The 7500-nt window shown below is 40.3% G+C and overlaps 1 pseudogene; it reads left to right on the plus strand.

Moving 5' to 3' along the window:
- LOC138033196 (uncharacterized) overlaps positions 1-7500 on the plus strand; it is a 29020-nt pseudogene that overhangs the window by 7074 nt on the left and 14446 nt on the right.

A 7500-nucleotide genomic window follows, 5' to 3' on the forward strand; every position in this document is an offset into this window, starting at 1 on the left:
CAAATCTTTCTTAAAAGAAAATCTGATTCCCCACGGAATTAATACGTGTACACCAATCGTACACACATGAAAGTTGACCACAGGACACCCAGCATATTGCAACAAGGAACACAGCACGACATCTTTGTTTATCACACGTCAATACCCTGAAGTATACTGGTAAGATACATTTTAGTAATGAGTTGCTTGGTTCTTTCAAACAAAAGCAAGTCTCTGTGTAAGAATTTGATGCACATTTACACAGAACCATGTTGGCTCTATTGAATTGCTTGTGCTGTGTAACCATGTACATATATTCCTAGAGTTTGTCCTTGTGCGCAAAATAAGTTAGCATTTTATGTCACTTGCACTTACACTTGGCTGTAACCATGTGAGGTTTTTATCTCAGAGATAGTTTTCTTATACGTATTTGTATTTGTTAAATCAACAATATGGCAGTGGCCAACTCGAAAGCCCCAGCTGCTTTGGCCACAGTGCACCCACATTGAAAAGAAATCTCTTTTTTCTTTTCATTTCTCCTAATTTTGCATTATCTACAAGTCTGCGAACTTCCTATCATCAGTTTAAATATGAAAGTGTGCAATGAATAAAGATTCATTCATTAGAAATTTATTCATTCATCAATCAATCAATCAGTCAAATAAATCACCAAACAACAATTTAATAAAAATAGGGTACGGAGAATGATTTCATTAACAACATTATTAAATGATGTTGAGAAGACACAAAATTTGCCAAGAGTGTGTTATATTTGGCCTCATAGGGTAATACACCAACCAAAACATGCATTATTCTTCAAATCCTATGAAAACCAAACCATGTTGTTTTATCAATAACTCAAATTATTTTCAGAGCTCTAAAATGACAATGTGTGCTTAATTGCATTCTTGGCTATTTTTAAACAAAAATTTCAAAACTTCATTGAAGTGGTGTAATGTAGCATCAGTTCTCTGTTAGGCTAGGTCTTCCATTATTGGATGAATGATGTCACTTATGTGACAAATGAGGTTATTTTGTTACTCTTGGTTTTTTAAATGACCACACAATTTTAACATAATTCTTTCCCGCAATAGGAGGGCAACATATGTTATGCACTGAAATTGGGTCATTTTACCAAGTGTGGATCTCATCACAAAACGCTCTCGCCAGAATGAAAGGGGAAAGTACATTAATAATTATTTATATGCACCAAATACAATTATCTCACAGGCAGTTCACCAGACCTGACCCCACTCACTGTACCTCGTTGTCTCTAACCTGACATTAATAAATTTAAATTAATTTTTTTTAATTACCTATATTTATAGCATTGGGTTTGGTGAAACCGGTGCAATTTACAATTTTGACACCAAGGCTGTGCTCAAATACACTGGATATACAGAATGGTTTGCACCCACAGAAATACACAGCATCTGCAAAATCGATATCACCTACTTCCCATTTGACGAGCAGAAATGTCCGCTGGTATTCGGTTCCTGGACTTACACTGGTATTTACAATACACTTTTAACAGATTTTAAAATCGAGCTGAGACCGAGTTTAATATCATGGTATTGCAAGTTTTCACTTAACATGATAATTAATCTGTGTGTATTCTGTTGACAGTTCAAAGCTTACCTTAAAGGGAAAAATCCATGCACATCGTGATTAAGATACGAAAGATGATTTTGTAGGAAAATCCATGCTCATTCTCGTTTCCAGTGTCATCGTTCCCTTGACCAGCGGTCGGGAAAGAGAGACTCTGGACAAAATCTAAAAAAGGCCATATCTGACTGGCTGTTGAAAAACGTTTTCATTTCCTGCCATTTTCATCTGGTTTTTAATCTGCACGAGGTTGAAGATGAACTGCAACGAAATCTTTTAAAGACGAGGTAAGACTTCCCGAGTGTTATTGAGCCTGTAGTAATCATTCTAAGGGCCGATTTACACGATACGATTTTGTCGCATGAGACAAGCTCACGACAGGCCTACGACATGACTTACGATTGTCGCAGCGTTTTAAAACATGTTTTAAAATGCTACGACATTTTTTCTGACGTACACAACAATCGTAAATCATGTCGTGGGCCTGTCGTAAGCCGTTGCCGCATGCGACAAAGTCGTACCGTGTAAATCGGCCCTAAGGACTCCCGTATGAATAGCAAATAAAGGTCGGTGTACGGGTCCCGTACGAATAGCCACTTTGAAAAGAAAAAGGCTAGACTAGCCGATGAAAACCCACCTCGATGTGCTTCACCATATTCACGACCATAAATATAGTTTCATAATCGACTACGATGATTTTCCTTATCGTTGTCTCATAGGTTATTTAACAATTATTCCACTCGCGTGAGATGATAGATAGCCAACGAGGCGCGTAGTGCCGAGTTGGCTATAATCATCTCATATCCAACTAGCGCGAGTGGAATAATTGTTTTATTAAAAACGCCCCCAAAATATAGAAAACTAGACTACAATAAAAATAAAAAGGCCCAAAAAATCACGCATACGCTTGCCGTGTTTGTAGATCATGGTATAATGGCTCAATAACCCATGATGGTTTAGCCATGATCCAGTTTTTAATAATTGGTAATATAAATTAAAACCAAGGCAGTCAGATGGCCGGTGCGTGCTTGTGAAGCGTGCGGATGCAATTTCGAGAGCTCCAGGATAGTGTGATTATGTTTTATAGCTACAAAGTGTTTCTCAAGTGAACCTGAAGGGGGATCGGGGGGGGGGGGATCATGCTGGCGCCGGTTCAGGCCTCATTTCATTCATTCATGTGCTGGGTGAGATCGCTAATGGACTGATAGCGTCTGCCAGCGGTGCCTGTATATGCTGATGTCCGATCTCACCCATAGATCACTTGCTTGTAAAGCTCATTTGAATATGCCAATAGAAAATGCGCTATAAAAATTCATTACATTACCATTACCATTTTTTACAACTTACCAGTTCCGAAAACATTCATCCGCTGGACAAGGCTAACGGAGGCTCTGGAAACGAGGTTGTGCCATGCATGCAACGCGCGAATTGGCCCGCCCAAGGGGAGATTGCTGAACAAGTTTGCAGATATACCTTGGTCTATGATGAAAATGCCGTGACAATGCAATGAATCTAGTGTGGTCATGGCGTCCTAACGGGAAATTAATAAGAGTCTTGTTCTTTTTTCCCTCACAGGCAACAAGCTAAATCTCACTAATGCGCGAGACGCCGCCGATCTCTCCAAATACACTGTAAGTGGGGAGTGGGAGCTGATAGACGCCACTTTGAACCGACATGAGGTCACTTACAGCTGCTGTCCGCACCCTTTCATCGACATTACATATACAATACAGGTGAAACGAAGAGTCCTTTTTTACATGATGAACTTGATTATTCCGTGCATCGTCCTGGCCGTGTTGACCGTGTTCTCATTCTATCTGCCGCCTGAGTCTGGTGAGCGAATGGGCCTTGTGATAACCATTTTGCTCGGTCTCACTGTATTCATGATGGTGTTTACAGACAACGTGCCTCGGACGTCGGAAGTCACGCCACTCATAGGCAAGTACTCCGTGACCGTCCTGGTTCAGGTCACGGTGGCCTTGCTTGTCACGTGTTCCATCCTGAGAGTGTATCATCGTGACCCGGAGAGGAACATGCCTAACTGGTTCCGCAAGTTGGTTTTCGATATTTTGGGTCCTATGCTGCTGGCACTGCCTTCTGAAGAGCGAACCAAGCTGCAACAAGAAGAAAAGAACAGGAATTTCTACGCCTCAAAAGTTCAGGGCGCTCCCTATGAAGTACACCACAGTCAAAATCATCTGATGGTTTCCCTGCCAAAGCTTATAAGTCCAAAGAGGGGTGATGGAGAAATAGGCAGTAAGTGTTTTCATACCTCCATGGGGTCCAATCTGTCGCTAACACCCGCGGACGAACGCATGGAAGAAATTGCTTGTGGTATGCGCACCATTGTGGCGCATTTGAAGGACGCGCAAGATTCAGACGCGAAAGTCAACGACTGGCATCACGCAGCCGCAGTACTGGACATCGCATTCTTTTGGATCACCGCCATTACCATATTGGGATCGACACTGGCTTTCTACTTTATGATTCCCAACTGAGTGAAGCAGTAGTGCGCACTGTGGATAGTGCGGTTAGAAAAGAATGGCCGGAATTTTCTGCAGCTGGATGAAAAAGGCGTACTATTTAGTTACTAAGTTGCACTTGGAACTAAAAACAACTGGTTTATCTATAGGTAATACAAGGGTTAAGTAGAGAATGCCCTTAGTCTCAAACAAGTTGTGATGTTCTTACGGGCCGTGGGTATTCCAAACTTCAGCCTTGAAGGCCTTACTTAAGAAAACTAATTGAACTGTGATACCAAGAGAAAATGAGGGGACAGAAAGGGAGGCTCCCGGTCCAGCCGTTGGGATATGTCATGTCCACGAAAGTTATTTTTAGACGAGCGGAAGTCTTTGTTCTGTCTTCCGAGACGTCCGCATGCAGGCTAGCCTCGCTCTGATGTTTGAATGAATATAAATGTTCATCAGCCTTCCACGTGCGCCGCCATTTTCTCTTTTCACTGAGAACCTGAGAGCGAGGTAAGACTGCGTACGCAAATCTGGGAAGACAAGCTTCCGCTAGAACAAAGGCTTCCGCTCGTCTAAAAATAACTTTCGTGGACATGACATATCCCGGCCAACGCCCTGAGCCTCCCTCTCTATCCCCTCATTTTCTCTTGCTGATACATATAACGTTAGAATGGGCCATTTCCGAGTTCATGTTTGCTTCTTCTTCAAAGCGAATCTAAGTGTGAAATTTTTCTTATGAAAAATAGCTTTTATTCATATATAAAGTAGAACTCATTATCATCACAAAAGAGGAGGCAGACATGAACTCGGAAATGGCTAATTGAAGAGTATTAATATTGCGTATGACCATGTTCAAGTTCGTAGACCGGAACAACGCTGGGTGGCATATTTTTGAGACAAAAAAAATTTGGAAATATATAACGCATCTAAATCTACGGATTTATTTTAAAGAGAAAGTTAGATTACCAGGGGCACCAAACGAATCTGTTCCTCACATTATCTGTTCCCCAGAGGAATCTTGCTGGCTGGCAAAAATACAGGTGTTTCGATTAGCTGGCTGGAAAATTTTGTTATTGATAGAGGTTTTGCCTGGGAATTACTGACTTTTTCTAGCATTTCAAGCCGAGCTGGCTGTAGAAACTCTGAAGACTGAGGACGACTAAAAAAAAAAAAAAAAGAACCCCTTCCCTCTCCCACAGAGAAGTCACAAACATACGACGGCTGGTCAGAGTGATTGCGTTTGTGAAAAAAACCTGTTTTGTCCCGGTTTTGTCGCTTTTGTTCGGTCGTTTTGGATCGAGGGATTTGAAAGAGCGCAGAATTCCTGGCTGGGAAATGAATTTGATCAGCTGGCTGGGAAACCAACCAATTTTATCTAGCTGGCTGGGAAATTTATTGTGTGTCTTGCTGGGAAAAAGGAACAGATAATGTTTTCCCAGCAACACTGAAAAACACCTGAAAATGACTTAATAACATTTATTTTCATTAACTGGGGTATAATAATGCATTTTACAACAAATTGGTCGTTGGGTGCCCCTGGATTACCTGCCTAAAGTATCTCTAAAATAATAATCCAAAGCTATACAAAAAGTAATAGATTCCCTTAAGTACTCATAGTGGCGAAAATGTGGGTTACAGTTCGCCCCATTGGATATGTGAACTTTAAGATGTAAGAGAACTGGAAGTATGTTTCTCTTGCTTAAATTACTACGGTCCAATCATAGCGGTCGGTGAAGTGACCCATGCAGTCAGTACTCGTAGGAAAGGCCGGTATAATCGTGTTTCTGAGCGCGAGAAAACGCATAAAAACAATTAATACATATACTAGAGATCCACTTCTGGGCGGAATTGAACACATTCCCAGATAAACTATTTTCAAAGTAGAATTTGTAAATCGCTTATTGTTAGATGTTTCCTAAAGAGAACTGAAGCATCTTTTAATGATCTTTTCTAAATTAAAACTTACTGGTTTTTAACCACAGCAGTTTTTCCTCAGTTTCTTAATAATTAGATTTTAGCTTGATCACGTTCGCGCCAAACAGTCAGGCTAATTTTTTTTCTCTCTAAATCCTTACACCCAACAAGAGCATCACCTTTTTTTGAGTTCTGACACCTGGCAAAGCTAGACTCATAGCCACCCGCTCTTGATTAAGACTACGAGGACCTCGACATGCCTATCTGGCAAATTGCATAGTTTAGTAAAGTTATCGATAAAGATATATTATCATCATGATCATTTTTAGAGATTGAATAGAATGTAATTTTGTTTTCGTCTTAATTTGATTTTGAGGAAAGTCATTACAACTATTCAGCTGGCTATTCTCTTAAAAATCTAATTTCCCTCCAAATTCATGCAGAAATTCTACAAATGTACACTCCGTTTATTACTGATTTAAAATCAAATTACTCGTAAAGCAAGCTGCTTTTACATATAAAAAGATTGAGGAGATTTATAACGAGCCCGCCAGCTCATCTGGCGAATATCATATCATGTCAAAATAGTGATCCTAAATGAAATCTTACCAAATGCAGTCCGGTATTACTTTTTGGCGAAAGTAAGATGAATCAATGTGAAAAATGGGGGGTAGAGATTACGCTGAACAAAAAAAAGGAAAAACGTCGACATCGTCTCGCTGTTATTTGATTGCGCAGTGCAGACCATAAACCTTTGGTGCTGTTTTCCACGTTCACAGATTACAACTGGCTACAATAAAGGAAGTCTTCGTTTTGTTCCCTTGCCAGCATCCGCACCTTCCCATTTGTCTTCTACATTATTTAATCAATTCAACGTCTTTGTTTTGGCGCGACAGTATCTTGTAGCCTAATAAATTGTGCCTTGTAGTCGCGACAGGGCCTCGCCGCGGGACACTTAATTAATCTTCATCAACCTATTGTAAAACAATTGTAGTTATAAACAATAACACAAAGAGCTTTCCGAAGAGGTATTGTTAAAGATGGGGCGTAACAAGAGTAAAATGAATTATCTCCATTGGTTGGCGAGATTTCGACCCCGCTGTTAGGTTACAGCGAGCGTGTAATCTTTCTAAAATCAGACAATTTGAATATTACTCGAAAGAGAAGTTGTTTTGCATTTATGAAGTTGTTGATGTTGTTCAAGTTTTAAAGTTTGTAGTTGTGTTCCTGGACAAAAGCTGCGATGGTGTCTTCAGAATTACTCTACGTGCTTTCCTGCGCAGCGTTTCTCAACTGCTTGTGTGTGGGTAAGTCGGAAATTTTCCATCAGAATCGTTTAATTCCCTGTGCCTGTTGTTTACATTTTTCATGCATTTAATTGGAGAGATTGTTTCACACTTAAACTGCCATTTTCGTCAACCGCAGAAATCGCACTTTCGATATAATAGTACAACCTCTGGTTTCATCAACTGAAATGGCGGAAGTATACCCAAGTCTTTAATCGCATTAATTCAATCTATAAATTCTTATCTAA

Source organism: Montipora capricornis, chromosome 2, assembly GCF_036669925.1.
Source record: "Montipora capricornis isolate CH-2021 chromosome 2, ASM3666992v2, whole genome shotgun sequence".
In the NCBI taxonomy this organism is placed as follows: domain Eukaryota; kingdom Metazoa; phylum Cnidaria; class Anthozoa; order Scleractinia; family Acroporidae; genus Montipora; species Montipora capricornis.